General features: G+C 40.3%; 1 protein-coding gene across 12 annotated transcripts in view; it reads right to left on the bottom strand.

The window, feature by feature from the left end:
• Positions 1 to 18,956, bottom strand: part of VSNL1 (visinin like 1) — a 108,091-nt gene that overhangs the window by 87,864 nt on the left and 1,271 nt on the right. Inside the window, exon 1 of one of the 12 annotated variants that reach the window (XM_014956800.1) lies at positions 17,781 to 17,797. The exons of the other annotated variants lie outside the window; for them this stretch is intronic. The gene's annotated coding sequence lies outside the window, so the exon portion shown is untranslated. Of the gene's footprint in view, positions 1 to 17,780; positions 17,798 to 18,956 lie in introns of those variants that run through there. 12 annotated transcript variants of the gene reach the window in all.

The raw sequence follows: 18,956 nt of genomic DNA, 5'->3' as shown, positions 1-18,956 counted from the left end.
ACACCAAGCTGTGTGGTGTTGTCGATACACCAGAGGGATGGGATGTCATCCAAAAGGACCTGGACAGGCTGGAGAGGTGGGCCCAGGTGAACCTCATGAGGTTCAACAAGAGCAAATGCAAGGTTCTGCACCTGGGCCGGAACAATCCTCGCCACCAATACAAACTAGGGGGTGAGGTGTTGGAAAGCAGCCCTGAGGAAAGGGACTTGGGGGTTCTGGTGGACGAGAAGCTGGACATGAGCAGGCAGTGGGCAGCTGCAGCCCAGAAGGCCAATCCCATCCTGGGCTGCATCAAAAGAAGCGGGTCCAGAGAGGTGATTCTGCCACTTTACTCTGCTCTGGTGAGACCTCACCTGGAGTATTGTGTGCAGGTCTGGAGCCCTCAATATAAGAAGGACATGGACCTGATGGAGAGGGTCCAGAGGAGGGCCACAAGGATGATCAGGGGGATGGAGCACCTCTGCTACAAGGACAGGCTGAGGGAGCTGGGGTTGTTCAGCCTGGAGAAGAGGAGGCTCCGGGGAGACCTAATAGCAGCCTTCCAGTACCTGAAGGGAGCCTACAGGAAGGCTGGGGAGAACCTGTTTAGAAAGGCCTGCAGTGACAGGACGAGGGGCAATGGCTTCAAGCTGGAGGGGAACAGATTTAGATTGGAGATTAGGAGGGGGTTCTTTACTGTGAGGGTAGTGGAGCACTGGAACAGGCTGCCCAGGGAGGTGGTTTAGGCCCCTTCCCTGGAGATATTCAAGGAGAGGCTCGATGAAGCCCTGGGCAACCTGGTCTAGTTGGGGGTGTCCCTGCTGACTGCGGGGAGGTCGGACTAGATGACCCTTGGAGGTCCCTTCCGGCCTGGGAAATTCTATGATTCTGTGATTTATTACTCTAAGAATCTGGCCAGAATCTAGAAGGGCATCAAACTACCAGCCTGTAACTTAATATGTTTCCTCAAGAAATTGAATTAACATGTTTTTTTTAAAAGATTATTATTAATGATGACAGCGAATAACAAAAATTAGTCACAATTTTTAAGACTTTTATATGACCAGGGACAACAGAAAACTGAGAAATTGTGCTATTAATGCCAAATTATTTGAAATGATTGCAAAGAAAGCCAAGAGAAGACTCACTCTCTCTAACACAGGACCTACAACTCATGCACAGAATAATAAGGGGAAGTAGTTATATAGCCATTAGGAGAGACTTTGATTAATCCAGGTTTTGATTAATCCAGGTTGTTTCTACCTGGGTGGTAGCCATTAGAAGTTGGATATCTAATCTAAACTAGTCATCTAGACTCCAGTGCGCAATGGAGAGAAACAGGCACCCAATTCACCAAGAGGCAATTCATCCCATGCTAAAGCTACATATACAAGATAAGTGGGATTAATTGCTTTCTGGAGATGCCTACTCTTGTTTGACTAATGAGAAAGCCTACACAATTAGTTTAAACTAAACATTTAACTTCCAGACAGCTAGAATGCCATGAAAAAAATCATTCCACCCTTGAGCTCAGACTGGGCTGACTCTCCCAGTTCAGGGACAATTGCAGAGCCTACAGCCAAACTGTGCTTCAGTCCTCCTGACCCAAACCCAGGTACCACCTGGCTGGCGAAGTCCAGTGAGGATTCAGTGATCTTGGCTAAACTTTTGGGACAAGATACCAGGTCGATGCTATGGCAAACCCTGTGCAGATTCTTCCCAAGAAACAGTTTTTCTGCCAATACCAACCTGTTTCAAACAGCACTTTTTTGGGGTCCAGATTTACTAACAAAACTCACACAGCTTTACAAACCCCAATTTCTCTGGCCCTTGTATGGCCATTGCCATGCATTCATTCAGTTAATAAGCTTCTCTCTGATGAAAAATGGGGATTATGTTAATTTACTAATTTTTAAAGGTATTTTTCAGTAGTTTTGGCAGGTTAGTACCATTGACTTGCTGATACTTCCATGAGGAATGGCTCAGTACCAACTGGCTCCAGTCCTTGGTAATTCATATATAGGAAAGAACACAATCATTTCTACAGAATTATATTTCTGTAATTCTATACATTCATTTTATATGAATGTATCACTAAAAGGTAACTTTAGAAAAATATCAAGTATCTGGTGTTACATAAAGAATTCTTGTAACATCCCCACTGCATCTACAGTGCTTAGTTTCAAGCACCCAGAGACAGGTAGGTATCTTGTAAGTCCTACTTCTCCAAACAGCACAGGTCATTTTGACATTTTAAGAGGACTAAGTTACTAGGCATCTAAGCACAGTGTAAATTAATTAAACAGGTTGAAGCAAATCCAGTCACAGCCAAGGGTCCCAATTCAGACACCGCATAACTCTTCCAGGTCTCATGAGATGTTTCTCTAGATTCTTGCTTTTCTTAAAGAATTGTCCTCTGAATATAGAAATGATATGAAATCATTGTTAACTTCAGCCTCAGTTAAGCTTCTTTGATTTGCTTTCAACCATGACACATACTCTGTCTGTGCTTTTGCTCTCTAAAGCAGTTTATAAAATTTGAAAAAAGGACTGCTTTGTATCATATGGAAAATAACTGTGCTGTAGGGAACAATACCAAGGCTGAAAAGCCTAAAATTAGACCTGCAAGCTTTGCTTTCATTGGCAGCGATGTGTGCACATTCATATTGTCCCAATCCTACATTCTACCTCTTCTATTCTTGCGAAACACGCTACTTTCTGAAAAACACTGAAGTTTAAAATTAGCAAACTTCTCTGATTCAAGGGTATACTGACCTTGATGATCGGTTATTTTGATCACATTCACCTTTAATAGAGAATTACAAGATCAGCTTATTTTCAAAAGCAGCAGCAAAGAAAAAGCATTTGCAGAACAAAAAGCTGTACATTTCTGAAATGGTGCCTGGAATAATCCTGTATTTTCCAGGTTGCTTTTTTTTTTGCCCCCCCTCCTAAGAAAATTCAAACACAAATCTAATAGCTGCATTTTTCTTTCCTGAAAGCAAGCTAGTGGGGAGATACGCACTATATAAAGTGGCTGGTGCTGGGCAACATGGGTCCAACAGGGATAATTTAGTCATAACAGGTGAGCATCTACAATATACCCATTCTCCTCTCAGCTACATCCATTCAGTTCCCACTGTAGTCAACAGGGGGAATAAGTAAGAGCAAAATGTATCCAAAAGGTCAAACTTCATGGTTTTTCAAATGAAGAAAGCCACAGAGAGGCTAAAGTGAAACCAACGCCAGCTACTGCCTTAAAGATAATGCAAGCTGTTGCTAGTCTAGTGTTTATTTTGATTGTCTCCTTGTGGAATTTCAGGGTAAAATATGAGATTGGCAATCAGCCTGAAGCGGGTAGAGTAAGAGCAGTCCAATTTCAACAGACTATCAAGATGAACCGTTGGGAGCTATTTTACAGGTTTATGGCTGCAGCTCACTCTGAAGCTCAGTGTTATTAATATTTGTAGAACACGATGATATAAATAGCAAAACTACATCCACCACCTAGATATCTGCGGTATGCTCTGACAGAGCACTTTTTAGATAACTAAATACCATAAAATGTGCCCCAAGTGCTATACCTGAGTTACAATATTAGATACCAATATAAGTAATGCAACTCCTATTTATCCATCAAAAAATGCTGATGTGGATCAGGGGGTGATTTTCTGTCAAAAAACAGAATTCTAGTACCGTGAACAAGGAGCCAAACAGTTTATTGGAGTTAGGATCAGGGGAAGTCTAGATAAAGCTGGTCCTGAACTGCATTCAGTATTTCCCACTGTAAAATCTGTGGCCATAAAAAGTAATGTTTTCAAAGTATGACAAAGAGCAGCCGGAGAATACTATTTATTTCATCACACTGATTTTGTCAGTATTTCCTAATGTTTCCTACACCCTGGAAACTGCGTAGGCTGTCCTTCAAGCTTCACTTACCCAAGCAGCAAGCTCCACAGGTCACAGGGTGGCATTTCAGACAACGCTGAGCTTTGGAAAAAGAATTGAGGCTGGTTTCGTCACTGAGACAAAAGGGACATTTTAACCACCACCCTCATAAGCGGGCTGCCACAGCATGGAAACCCTGAGAAAGGTACATACACCTTTCTCAGGCCCAGGAAACTTTGTCTTGGTTCCAACCTCAGGATGAGGTAATTTCTTCCTGGGACAGCCCTTCTTTTGTGCCTGATTAAGCCAGGTAATTACCTCCTGGATTTTGTAGGTAGGAACGCGATGTGCAATAAGCCCATTTATGGAGCTGTGGTTTCAGTCTCAGACTTAGCCTTCTATTCTTCCATATAGAGAGTTGCTTTTACTGCTGTGAAAACTGCCATCTTTCAAGTTTCTGTAATTCTTCCAAACTCTTCTAATGATTCAATCACTATAGACATGCCTATACTTGCTTATTAGTTCAGCCTAAAATAGGCAGTGGATAGAACTACAAAAAGTATTCCTGAGAATAACACACTCATCCCTTTCTTATTCTTCAGAAAAGAATTTTATTTAAAAAGCTATGTTTCCAGAGAATAACAATTTTCCAGACTAAGAGTATCTACACATAGAACTATTTCGGAATAGCGTTTCCCAAAGAACATCAGAACAGGAGAGCTCCTCTTTGCTACTCACTTCAGTACTTAAAAGTGATCTCTCATTTTACATAGAAAGTATAAAATCCATGGACCTAGATACTTAAAGAAAGAATTTTTCAATTATTTATTATAATGTATAATCAATAGTAAACTGATCCTACCATGGGATTTTATTGGAAGTGCACTGGACATAAAAATACTAAAAAATGTTAAAGATTCTGCAGTGAGCTGTACAATCCCTTATAAAGATTGAAATTAAATTAAATCTATTTAGAAATATTCCCCACAGATCTCCAGATCCCCACACGTGCTATGCACACTGGTACTGAATACTTTATAAATTTTATATACTCCATACTGTACGATATAGAGGTTCTGCACAGAGCTCCGCAAACTTCTTCATGAATAATGTAGAGAAAAGTAAGTTAGGCTCTTCTGGAGCCAGCTGATAGAGCGGAGGTAATGGCGCGATATCCTGAGCCTGTGTGTGAAATAGCTGAGTAAGAAACTTATCCTCAAAGCTTCGCACGGACCCTGGGGAAAAGTGAGGTTAAACTCGTGACCTGATGTGGGTTGTTTATTTCTTAGGAAAAACAGTTCTCATTCAAGCTGTCTGTGGTGTCTTCAGGTCTTTATTCACTCGGAGTGTCTTCACGGTAGGTGCCAGCTGTCATTAGGACGGTGGGTGCTGGGGTGAGTTGTGCACTGGAGCAATGGGGTGCCCCAGCTGCCAGGCACGTCCCGGGGATGGCTCTCCCCAGCCCGCCCAAGGCAGAGATGGTGCCAGCAGGACGTGCCCACCCAAATGCAGAAGCAGGACCCCAGCAGTATCCTCTGGGCTTTACTCCACACCATCCACGCCCCAACCAAGGAAGTACTTATTTTACTCCAAAGCAGTCTAGACATGAGCTAATATACATAGAACGCAGATGCACAGGAGATTATTACCTGACACAAAATCAGAAGAAACCATCTGATAAGAGACAAAAAATGTAGATGGGTTGAGTAAGCTTCATGCTAGTGCATATATTCCCATCCTAATCTCTCTTTTGAACACCTACTTCATTTGCTCACTGCAGAAAGGGCTTCTTGCTGCTTCCCACCAGCTGGATTCTGCCTTTTCACTACTTAGGCTTGCTTTTATTTCGTCTGAGCATAAGGAAAATTTGGTGAAATCCTTGCAGGAACAGTAGAGTGCAGGGAGCTGCCCTGCCTATCAATCGGTGCCTGCTGCCCAGAAGAGAAGCAGGATGAGAGCTGTTTGCTCCCTGCTTGTTCATCTGCCCTCCTGGGAACAAGCAAAACTCCAGTGACACATTATGGCATGTGCTGTCAAAGTGCCTTGGGCAGAAAAATAAGCAAAGTATCAAATAACTGAGCCCCTTCATTTAGCCATGGGATGTAGTGCTGTTGCTGCCAAAGCAAAGTCCCATTACAGCTAAATCTTGCCTTTAAATTTTTCATTTAGAGTGACAAAAAGTCCCATTGAATGGCCTGAAACTGCAGGAACAGAATAAAACTGGCAAGCTCTTTTGCTGAAAAACAACCTGACTGTGGTGTTCCACTTTCAGGATACATACCTAAACTGAAAAGTTTGCTGTATGAGTTCTGGAACCTTGCTGCACAGAAAAAAAAATATACAACCAACTCTTACATATGGCAGATTTTCATCTTTTGTCTTCCATAATGTGGACTTTTTCATCTTTTGTCTTCCATAATGTGGACTTGGCTGACAGCACTTACTAACAATGTGGACTTGGCTGACAGCACTTACTAACAACTTAATGGAGCCTGATGGAGTTGACTTGGCTTATATCCAGCATGATTGGTGCTCAAATGACTCCACTTTTAAATATTATGCCATAATAATAAATGGGAAATAAAGATCGCCCACAGTTGGCCAAAGAAATTTTTCAAAGGAAAATGAAGGAACACACAACTTCTGGATTATTCCACATAAAATATGTGCCTTTAATTTTCTTCTGCTCTAGTACTTTTAAAAAAACCTATTTTTACTGTCAGTCTTTCCAGTGTCACTCCCATTCCCCTCTGAAACAAGCAAGAACCGTTAATAGCCACTTCTGCCAACTCTCACCGTAGTGAGAAATTTCAGGCACAACCCATAGATTAGTAGAATGTAACTAGTTGTGCCTGTTTACTGCACTGTACTGAGAAATCTTCATAGTCAAACTGATTTCTAGGTAATGTTTCGCATGTCCAAGGGGAAAAGCCACAAAGCCTGTCTAAAATGGAATTCCACTGTAAATTATAGGAGAGCTCTACCATCTTACAGTCTGCCATAAAGCATACAACTGAGAAGAGGTCAATTGCCGGCTAGATTCTGAAGCGTAACTCCAAATCCAAATAAGAAACTGATCTGGGATCTTATTTGATCTTACTTTGACAACTGTACGTGCATAATAAATTGTCATGTTTTGTGAAGTGCTGATACTTGTATTTTATTATGCAAAAACCTAAGAAGAAATCATATGTCAAGGACTAGGGCTAAAGCAATAACTCGAAGTGATGTAGTAATTGTATGTAACTGTAATATAGTGATGTAATTATTCTAATGTAATTAAAACTCAGAGATAACAGAGACATGTACATCCTCACTATCTGCTTAAAGAGCTCAATCCGTGCTCTGTGGGCTACCTCCTGATCAGTTCATTATCACACCACCACACTATTGAGATCTCAGCAGCAAAAGCACAGAAACCTGGGACAGAGGCAAGTATCTGCTTATTTCCACTTTATAAGTATTACAAAATTAGACTGCTGGTGGCTTAATCATTTAAATTTAATGTATACAATTTTTAGTAACAAATACTTTTAGCTCATTAATACTTTTATTTTATTTTTAGTTCAGCAACTACACACACACACCTGCTTCTGTAAGAATTTATAAGGACAGACAATATTTCTAAACTGCAGTGTTTAGCTTCTTAGCATGTATCTGAGAGAACCAAGAGGAAAGACAAACCTCAGGAAGAGGTGACAGGCAGACAACAACTCTGTATTGGTCCCATCACTGCTCAAAAGGATGATTTCATATGATTTTAATCTGACATAATCAAGTTCTGCTGCCAAAAAGTGTTATACCCTCCAAAGAAAACCTCTCTCATTTTTGGAAACAACTCCTTGCCTAATGGCTTGTGTATAACCTAAGATTTGTATGGCCACATGCAAGGCAGGATAACAAAAAAACAGCCACGGCCCTTCACCCAGAAAAGAAAAAAAATGGTCACTTGGGTAAGCCAAACCACAAAGGAATAGGTTGCAATAGGGCAGCGAGGCAACAGGGAAAGCTCCCCTTCCCAGCAGGTGCACTTATCAGTGACCACATTGACCCAGCTGGGAAAGGTTGAGCTGAGCTCGATGGAGAGCTCAGCCCAAGCTGGTGCCACCATTCATCCTCTTGCTGCGAGGAACGTAGATCACCTGGTGCTGGGGTAATCAGACACCGCATTTCACTCGGGACAGACCTCATCTTTTCAAACCCCAAATCTGGACACCCTACCAGCAGCTCTTGTATTACTTATCTCACTGCCAGATGTAGAAGACAATCATCAATATTGGAACGACGCCTGATCTGTATGGGCAACTCTTCCGAGGAAGAGGTTGGCCTTTACTGATGTATGGGACTGAAATATGCAAAGCTTATCCGTGAAAAACCTGCACAAATGCCAAACGTTTTCCCACCTTGACTTGTAACAACTAGAAATATGGTTTTTGAGATATTGCACAACTTCTCTCCAATTAGCAGAGGAAACTGAGTTCCCCCAATGAAAGGAAGTTCACTATAGCACTCTGATCAAACAGACTACAATTGGTCTACAATTGATCTACAGTTCACTATGAGAATCAGGGTCTTGGATTCCATCCTCTGCTTTGCCATCAATTTTCTAAAAGCTTTTGGACAAGACACATTTCTTCCTCCTGCTTCATCACGTAATATGATGTGAATGAAATAATTTCAAATTCTATAAACTTGCCAATACTGTAGGTGTCATATCCTGTTCAAAACTGACATCAGTGGTGAAAAACTACATGGCACATAAATACAAATGCAAAACAATGAGCAACTTGTCATTTAAATACTTCAAAATCAGAGCCCCAAACTAACAGCTTTTTTACTGCAGAAAAGCAGGATTTTTAAAAGCAGCAGTTCAGTCATAAGATCAATGAATCATATGATGAGAGAACATATAAAATCTTATGCAAATGCTTCACATTTCATTTTTCATCTCTTCTCCGCACTTGGTTTCACGTCCCAAACGCCTCTAGATGAGCAAATTCCCCTGCACCCACACAGAACTCACTGCCAGCGGGAAACCGGGGATGTTTCTCAGGTCATTTTTAGGAGTTGTTTGTATGGGACTTAAAAACATCTAAATTCCCCTTCTCCAACAACTACCTCTATCGCTCAGCTCGCTCACTCATAGGTATAAACAAAGCTATCCCAGCTCAGCTGGCTAGCTATTGGCATCTCAGGAAGGCTTCCTCTAAGCACCTAACTCAGTGAATGTTTTTGCCCTCCTACAGTTTGACACGGCTTGCGTACCGCTACGTATGAAGCAGCAGTTCAAAGGAAAGTGGCAAACATCAGCGAGATGTATAATTAAATTCATTTTTTCCTCCCAACTCAATTTTTTCCCAGCAAAGTTTTCTCACAACACCTATAAATAATAAAAGTGGTGAAACTGTTCGTAATTTTCCATTTCGAATTAATCACCTCTTTTGTGAGAGGTTCTCCACTTCTCAGTTTCTTAGATGCTGACATCTTTACTTTCTGTCATCTTCAAATGATATCCTACTCATTTTCCCCACTTCCCCCTTTTTGATTCATTTAAAATGTCTTCTCCCTAGCACTGAAATCCTTGCCTACATCTCTGACATGATTCATGATCACACTTTCTCCTTTTTCCCAAGTCCCATCTTATATGAGTTTGCTGAACACTAACACCTACATTTCCAGTCAACTCTATGTGTTCAAACTAACAGATTTTCCCATGGGTTTAAATGTAAACACCCGCAGAAGTGTTTTGGTGGTTCAGGATGTACTTTGCACTGTTCAAATACACTCCTTGATCCAATTTTTCTAGTCAGAATCTGAGGGATCAGGTCACAGAATGAGTTCTTATATTTGCATGGCGTTGAACTTTCGTCCAGCTACTTCAGGGTAGGATTGATTCAGAAAAGAAACTTCCAGTTCACATCCAACTCCATGGGAATTTTTATTAATCAAACACCATCAAGTCACCCTTCCATTTGCTCCTAAATATTGCCTGACGTCTGTGCTTGTCAACAGCACTGCTAATGCCACTGCACACTGATGGCATACGTCTCCTTTCATTGTACAACCACAACTCAGTCACTTTTACTGTGATTTGAATTTCTGCACCATGGCCAATTACCACAGCACAGCTGAAATGTAGTGAATTTGCCCATATAACTTGTGTGAATTTGATCCCTTATTTTTTTTATTATTCTCCAAGATTCAAAATTTAGAATACCTCATTACTCAAGTGTCTAGAGTGACACCACTAACTTCGCTCATTCAGAACAAACGAAAAACTGCTAATTTCTGCAGATTTCTTTACTGTATTTTCAATGGAAAACAAAAGTACAAGACTGAAATGGCTACCAGCTGCTGTGTAGATCTTACTGGAATGGAAAATCTCATAAATTACTATTCTGAGTGACACAATGCAGGGTTTCAGAGGGAATATGTTAGCTCTTTTGCACAGCTTTGGTGTTGAAGCCCTTCTGAGTATATCAATGCTTACTACAGCAAACGGTTGGGTTTACTGGGCAACACTGACAATTACAATCTCCAGAAATCTCTGTTACATATAATCCCAGAACAACCTTGACCGTTTCATGAACTATTTCCTTTATCTGCTGATGAGCTGACATTGATATATCATTATTGGTCATCACTAATACACTTCTGTTGGCAACAGGGAGATGCATACAGCTGAAATGAGTCACATACTGCAACACCTTGCAACGTATATGGAAGAAAGTGGAATTTTCAAAATATCCCTGTCTCCTCCTCAGCTGAGCATGGAATATAACACAACCACTAAAACTCAAGCCATCGTTGGGCATAGGTATTTTTCACATATTTGAAGCAAACGAAGATGCAGGATTTTTTTTTAGTTTAACAACAGCAATACAAAGCAACGATAGGATTGTCTGATACTGAAATGTGACTTACTATTTTATATTTGCCATGAATTTCTCATGCAATGATTCAGAACCTTGTTAAATTTTTTCTCATTTATTTATAATTGCATATGATGAAAAAAACCCTACATTCAGTGAAAAATATTTGAAAGAGGTAGTAATCTAATGTATCTCATGACTAATAGCAATTAACTTTCAGTTCTCTAGCTCAGTCCTGTCTAAAGAAAGCAAACTGCTCTGTGACTGAAGAACTCGCATTAATAGATTTTGTTAAGCTAACTAAAAACATAGATGTTATAGAATTATATGATATGTACCTACTGATAGGAGGACCCTTAATAACAGTATGTAGAAATAAAAAATGCAGAATATGTTATGCTAACTTACTGTAACATTTTCAGTCTCCCACATCTTCCTATCTCAATATTACACAACCCAGAAAACAAAAATTTTAAAGAAATACATAGGCTCTACCTATGCCCTGCCGCACAGATTTATAAGAAACTACATATTGGCTTTGCACTAGAATACACGGAGTGAGGGCACTGAAGAGCAAGATTCAATGGATAAAACAGACAGACACACAGACAGAACACAGCTGTAACCAACATCTGTTCACGTTGCACTGTGACTTCCTACAGCCTGCTCTTTGAAAATATCCATCTAGAGATACTCGGATACAAACCCAGCTGTTTAGCACATCTTCTAGGATGTGTATGCACATGGCAGCCCCTGCAGCTGGAGCAGACCGTGTGCCTGGGACATTTTATAACCGCCTGTGTTTGCCACCGCAAACAGCCCCACTGGCGCGAGGCAGAATATGGTGTGGGAGCTGCAAAACCTCCCAAGGGCAGGGTGAAGACCTGAGCACATAAGCCATGCTAAGCGCTCTACTGCTGCGTCTGGCTTGCTGCGGGTACATCATATACGTGGTTTAGAGTGAGTCTGAGTATGTCAGCATATTTCATTCACAACCTAGTGACAGCAGAATAAATGTACCCTGATTAGCTATGCAGGAATCGGACACAGTCGCTACTGTAAGGCATGGATTGGTTCAAAGTCATTCCACAAAATCCCTGAACATGCACCTTATCTTTCTCCACAGGTTGCATTTACAACATCTCCTGCATGTTGTTAAAATTTTAATAACAATATTTACCTTTATAGCACTGTAAATATACACACAGCTGCACTTTCCAGAATATATACAAAGGTCAGATCCTTGTTTTATAAAGCCCACAGTTTAAAAAAACAAACACAAGCCCACACTTAAAATGCAAGATGAAGAAAGCATCCACCATGGTGAAACATGCACAGCCAGGTACTGTTAAGGAGGGAGAGTCTTAGGCAACTGGAGCCTGTTGGAGCAGAATCAAAGACAAGAGGAAGCAGGGTCAGAGAGGGAGGAAAAAGGGATCAGTAAAAGCTGAAGGATGAGATAAGGCGTGAGGCAGAGTTAGTACCTGCTGACACTTCAGGATTACATTCTCACATAACAGAAAGGGAAGCCCAGATGAGTAATGTTCACTTCTTAAACCTTGGAGAAACTAATATTATTTATTGATCTGTGTTTCAGTCACACCTCTTTGCGGCAGGCACTCGAGAAAAATACGAAGAATCATAACCCCTTCCAACCCTATTTCTGCAGACAAGAATTAAAATAAATTAAAAATAAACATTGAACTAAATAGCTAAGCACTCCCCCAGTGTGTACCTTGCTGTGTACCACAGCAAGAGACAGCACTTGCAAACAAACTTTTTAATGAAGAATGATAAAGGCTACTTTGTGATCTACTTACCATACCTGAGGAGGAAAATGGAGCCTTAGTAGCTACTTCTCTTAAACACTCTGTGTTTAAGTGTCAGTAAGCATGTCAGTAATACAGTTGTATCATCAGAAATTCATTGACAGAAGAAGGCTGGCATGTTTTATGTGCTTATACAGGAAAAACAGTTCATGATTCTTTGACTCTCCTCATTTAAGGACGTGTAATATAAAGTTTTGACAAGGTAAAACATCTAACATTCTGATTCCGAGGCCAAAAGCATGCTAATCTTCTAAATTTTCTCGTTCAGCACGGATGCCAAGGACCAGATTCCAAGCCCACTGGAACACATACCAGAGCATCCTTTGACCTTACAATGTAGTTGATGTGATCAGATCCAAGAATACTAACATATCCAAATCAGATGCAAAAAAAACCCACATGGAAAATACAAGTCAAACTTCATTAGACATCATTTCAAGATACAGTCTTTTTGTATAAATAACTCTGGTTTGCAAAAATTGTCAGTATGATCCAATGTTTTACATATCAAACTAAAATTCCTTTTCACACTATCATACTTTCAAACTGAAAGCCTGTTATGCAACTCAAGACAGGTGTTTCAAGACCACTCTTGAACATCCGTACTCATTTGTTCATTTGAAAAATATATACATTTAAAATGAAAAATGACTGTTTTAAAAAAGTACAGTATACGTTCTGTTGTAATGAAAGCACATTGACTATAGCAATATCATATGTGCTAGATTATTAGCAATACTTTCACAAATAAATTTTTGCAGTATTATCCATTACGTAAGCTGATTTTATTTTCAGTGCTCAGGGCTTGTTCATTTTTACTAACTTTTCAAAATAACTTTTTTTTTCCTATGTATATCAACTTCTATTAAAAAAAAACAAAAGCATTTTAATTCAAACTACTAATATCCCAAATTTCACTCACTTCAGTCTTCAGTTACTTTGTATTTCTAAATATAGCAAATAAGAGTATGCAGAAATATGCTGCATTCTAAGAGCTTTTATAAACAAGATGTTCTAATTTTAGAGGACTCAATTCTGAATAAAGTCTAATTAAATACACAGATATTCTCCACAAAAAGGATAATATTCAGCTCTCCTCACTGTCATTTAATTCCATCTTATAGCAAATGATTTAACATCTATTTTTGAGTAAAAAATTTTTTTACTAACTGGAACACTAATCTTTTATTAAAAAAAATAATAATTTCCAGTAACATACTCCCTTTGCGAAATTATTTTTGATACTAAAATCAAGTCATAGATACTTTACACATACCTGACTCAACAGCTGATGTATTTAAAATTAATATTCTTTCAACTACTTCAGGGATGGATTGGCTCAAGAACTGGTAATGAAGTCCAGAACCAAGACACAAGGTGTATGTTTTAACACTAAGGATAATTAACTGTTAGAAAAAGTTAGGGAGAACTGAGATAAATTTTCCATTATCTGCGGTCTTTAAATCAAGACTGATCTTTTCTCCCCAAAAACTATTCATGTGATTCATGAACAGGAGATTAGGTAGAGGCATCGCTGTGTCAAATGTTATGGACTCTGCTAGACACTTGGCTAAAATTCTCATTATTATCCCCTGTAGAGTTAAACATTTATGAATGCAAAAGCTTTCACCTCTAGAACACAACTTCCTATTTAGCTACAAGTTAAAGCTAATTGAAGTAATTTTCATCAAAAGGTTTAGAGCCTTTTATTTATTAACCTAAAAGCTCTGTAAATTACCGTCACAGCTTGTTTTCTTCCTGAGTATACATTTTGATATGTACAGTGCTGACAGTATATTCTTCATCAAAGTTTGAACAACCAAGGTAATCCCATTGGTTGTTGTTGTTATTACTCTGGTCGCTTCAACTCAGTGGGAGTTAAACAAAATTCCAATATTTTCTTATGCTTAATTATTGTATGAAAACACCCGAATAGGACAAAATAAAACCCACAAGTTAGTAAGCAATTTATAAATCTTATCATCATGGATCTCAGTTTTTACATCTTTTCATCAACAAACTTTGAGAAGGTCGACGTAACTGAACAGGAAAAAGGTAAAATTATTCTTTCTGGTATTTAGTAAACTATACAGAGGAGCTGCATAAAAACATTAATGCTTTTCTGAAATAAACAATTATTTAAAATTAAATCAGCTTTAAGTCAATAGTGATTAAAGGTCATTTGAATCGAAAAGTTTAGTGCCTCATATATATTAATGTAAAAGCTATAAAAATCACCATTACACCTTGGTTTTTTTCCCTGGACATCAATTTAGACTCTTGTAATGCTGATTGTGTAGAAATTCTTCCTCAAATGGCTTTGTGATGATAAAGAAAGTGATTTTAAAATTCTTTATCTTCCTAGTAGGAAGTGATATTATTAAAATTATCTTAAAAGAGATGCTTGATTACCTCAAATTATAGCTTCTCATTACTTCAAAAATTTTAAGTTGTTGACAAACTGAAGAATGTATCAAACTCTTGCTATTTCAAAACAGTGAAATTGGAGAAGCTGTAATATATTCTGATAAATCTGTAGTCTGAAATTGAAAATGGGACTTAGTGGGGCTTGTTTCAGGCAGAAGAATCTTCAATAAGATTTGTTCTTGATATCAGAGTTTCAGAATACATCACGTTTAGGTCAACAAAAGTGCACTTGTCATCTCACTCCCGATGAACACTCTTTATTTCAATTAACTGTGGTTTTACAAGTTATTTTACAAAGCGTACTCTGTTCCTTAGCCTCCTCGGGGGAATAATCACAAAGAAAAACAGCTTGATATTTTTATAAACACATCAGTGAAATTGAGTATCAAGTGATTTCTATCTTTTCCTTCTCCTTCAACTGCCTCCTTGAAACCACTTTCTTTTTTACATAACTTTCAGCTATGAGACCGACTCCAATAATCTGCCTTAATTTCCTACATGTGTATCGCTGTCCTTTGGGTGATATTCATATCTAAATGTGGAAAACCTCCTGAAAGCAAAGACCCTGTGGATAATTTCCACATAAAGTTTAAAACACAAATTGAAGAAAATGCATATGTATTCTTAGCAATTTAAATCGTAACTTATAATGCAATATGGATTTGAAGAACTACCTGGAGATTTTGTATTCCATGAACAAGTATCCTTTTTATCATCTGTTTCATTATCTTTGAAAAGGATTATCGCCATTACTCTCAGAGCAATAGTATAAAATTCAAAAGATAAGAGTCTCTTTCTATGAATAAAGACAAGAGTTGGAGCTGAGGTAAGAAAGCGCCTCCCAGTGATGGGAGCCCATCTGGAGCCTTACATTTTACAGCACTACATACGCTCACAGCCTTCCCTACTCCTGCTGTATTCCTCTATCAGGCGGCGCTTTCAGCGATGCCACGTTGAGAAGCCATACAGTAAGTCATGCTCTTTCCCAAGGATTAAGGCAAATAAACAGTCAACAAGATAATTGGTAATGAGAAAAGCGATCCAAAGATTCAATTAAGACACACAAATACCAGATACGAAACAAAATTACACTCCAAAGGAAGAAAAAGGCAAAGGCTATACAGAATGGCAACAGGTACACAAATGCAGGTAACGTGGACCCCCAAAGAAAATGGGGAGAGACTAAATGGTCTAGGATCATTATAGAGAAGTCAGAGTCAAAATCAGGCGTGAGGAAAAATGCAGGAAGACCACACAATTGCTCTTCTCTGTTGGTGTAAGACTCAATTAAAGGAAAGTGCAGAATCTATTGCAAATCAAAACCACCCTCAAACAAGCTTCTTTTTGGACCTTTCTAATGACAGTGGGTATTTAGCCCCAATCCACACTGGTAAAACAAGATACATTAAAAACAAAGGGAAGACCAGTGCTGAAAATGTTTGACATCGCAGTTTCTCATGGTAAGTGCTATGTGTTTCAACCCTAAGTACTTTAAAAAGAATGTTGCCTATCATATTTTAAATTTTCTAATTCTAATTTCAATTAGTTTACATTGCTGTTTAATTCACAATTAGAGGAATTATTTGCCCAGGTGACATAAACTTATGGAAATCTGCAGGAATCTGCAAAAATTTACAGAACGGAATAACTAAAGTATGAGTGTGTGGCACAGACATAACACAAAAAAACACAGGAATTCACAGTGCAGCCAAAAGTACAATTAGAATTCCTACAGTGAAAAACAGAACCAGAACCACAGCTTGAAAAGTAAATGATTTCAGAAGGTCTCACAACAACATTCACCATATTCATGTGTTTGTGGAAAGGAATATATATTCTTAGATTTAGATCCTGCCTGGAGCTATATTGAGAGTCCAGACGGAAAGAAAAGCCAAGAGGGCTCTACCATCCCAACGCACTGAGAGCTGTGGGAGCGCAGTGCTGCATCCCGTTACGGGTGTCCTGTGGAGGGACAGGCTGGAAGGCACGCCTGGATCCCCAGCGCGCCGCCGGAGACGCTGCAGTCAGCAGGATCTCGCACCCCGGGACATGTGCGGCGCCTTTTCCAAACAGCACCAAAGCCAGCTCTGCCACATCGCTTCCATCCTACACAGCCAGTCTGATTTTGGCAAACTGAACCGACACCCTTCTGCTCGGCTCGGCTCTGCCCTGTCCATTCCATCGCATCCCAGTTACACTCTGCCTTACCATGCCGGCCAGAGCAACATTTTTCTTCTGGCCGGTACCATCGTGTGATATCAGCTACGACTCTTCTGGAATATTACACCAGGGGAGTGCACAGAGGGAGCTGTAAAAGGGGACTGGGAGCAGCAGGGACATATCCAGCGTTTGCTCTGCGGTGGTGACATTACGTAATGCTGTGACAGTCTGAAGTAGACACCGCTCAGCTCCACACGGCTGATGTGCTGTCAATAGCTGGACGTTCCACAACACAAAGCACGTCAAAAAACCAGTGGAAAATCAGTGGTGTAATTCTATATAGGGGATGCATTTGCATGGAGTAAGAAGACAGGGCAACCTAGAAAACCGATTAAATATTGCAGTTTGATGTCAGAAAAGTTTGTGGCTAAATTCCTTTTGAGCCCAACACGATAAGGATTCAGTCCTTAATTAAAAGGCAGGAATAATACACAATGAAGATTAAGAACATGTTTCCTTATTTTTCCTTGACAGCAGCATTAGCCCAGGCTACTTTATGCTTTGTTTGAATGGAGAAGCAAAATGTAATTAAAGTTTTAATTAAAATTGAGCGCAGTCCACAAACCTGAAATAGATAGTGCTGTTCTAACACTGTACTGGAAGACCTTTCAAGTAAACTGATGTTCTTAAATTACTGGAGTTCTTTTTTAAAAAAAAAAAAAAAGAGAAAAGGTGTTCTGTCAAATAAAAGGGTAGTAGTGAAAACTAATGAGCCTGGAAATGTGTCATAGAAACAAACTACTAGTAAGCATGTATTCTGAAAGGGCCAGTGAATATACAAAGACTGAGCTTGCTCACACACTCATTTTTCTCTGACTGTGAGGATTCTGTTCTTTATCATACTCCAGTTAGTAAATATGTGCATCTTTTTCTTTCTCATAAAGAGGTGATGGTACCTCTGAAAGCTGAACTTTCTAATAAATAAACACACGCTACAAGATACTGCTAAAAATATTTCGCTAGCAGAAATATTGGGAGAAGTACCTGTATCTCTTAAACACATCTGTTACATTAACACATTCTGTAGGAGAAGATGGAGTTTATTCATACATTTGGCCTTTTCTTAATCGGCCAAGGCTCTGGCATGCAAGTAATCACATCTCAATTTTAATTATCCTGTTATCTGCACGGTTTCTTTGTCAGCCAAAAAGCCTGGCGGTGTAGGTAACCGCTGCCCCCCGCCCCCGGCCTTGCTGCACTCTTTCGGGAGATGCGGGATTTGGGAACGCGGTTCCCCCCTCCAGGGCGGGTGCGGGAGCTCCGGCTGCCCCGAGGGCTCCGCACGGCAGGGCTCGGGCTCCCCCTTCCTGCCCCGGGAATGCGGAGAGAGCCCCGAAAAGCTCTCTCTCTTTCGGGTGTCCCACCTCCGAAAAGCCCCTGAAGGGGCTCCTCAGGGGCGGGGGGTCTGCAGTTGTGTAAGATCAGGTTCTCCCCCGCCTCCCCGCATTCCCCCGCAATCTCCGACCATATCTCCTCACGTCGGGGGCCGGAGCAGCCAAGCCAAGGAAGGGGAGTGCCTGGAGGGGGGGGGACACCCCAGCGAAGGAATGAGGTTGGGGACAGGTTGCAGGAAGTGGGGGACGACATCTTGCAGGTGCCTTCATGCAGGGAGGGGACCGCCCGGCTAGGGGGTGGGGATGGCGTTCCCCGGTGCGGAGAGCGGGGGACTCCGAGGGGGCTGGGGACACCCCCGGGAGGAGGGGGAAGCCTTTTAGCGGCGGCATCGGCAGCCCCGCAAAGG

The sequence above is a fragment of the Calidris pugnax genome, unplaced genomic scaffold (assembly GCF_001431845.1).
Source record: "Calidris pugnax isolate Ruff unplaced genomic scaffold, ASM143184v1 scaffold171, whole genome shotgun sequence".
In the NCBI taxonomy this organism is placed as follows: domain Eukaryota; kingdom Metazoa; phylum Chordata; class Aves; order Charadriiformes; family Scolopacidae; genus Calidris; species Calidris pugnax.
The sequence above is the reverse complement of the archived record's forward strand: the minus strand, read 5'-3'. Positions and strand labels throughout refer to the sequence as shown.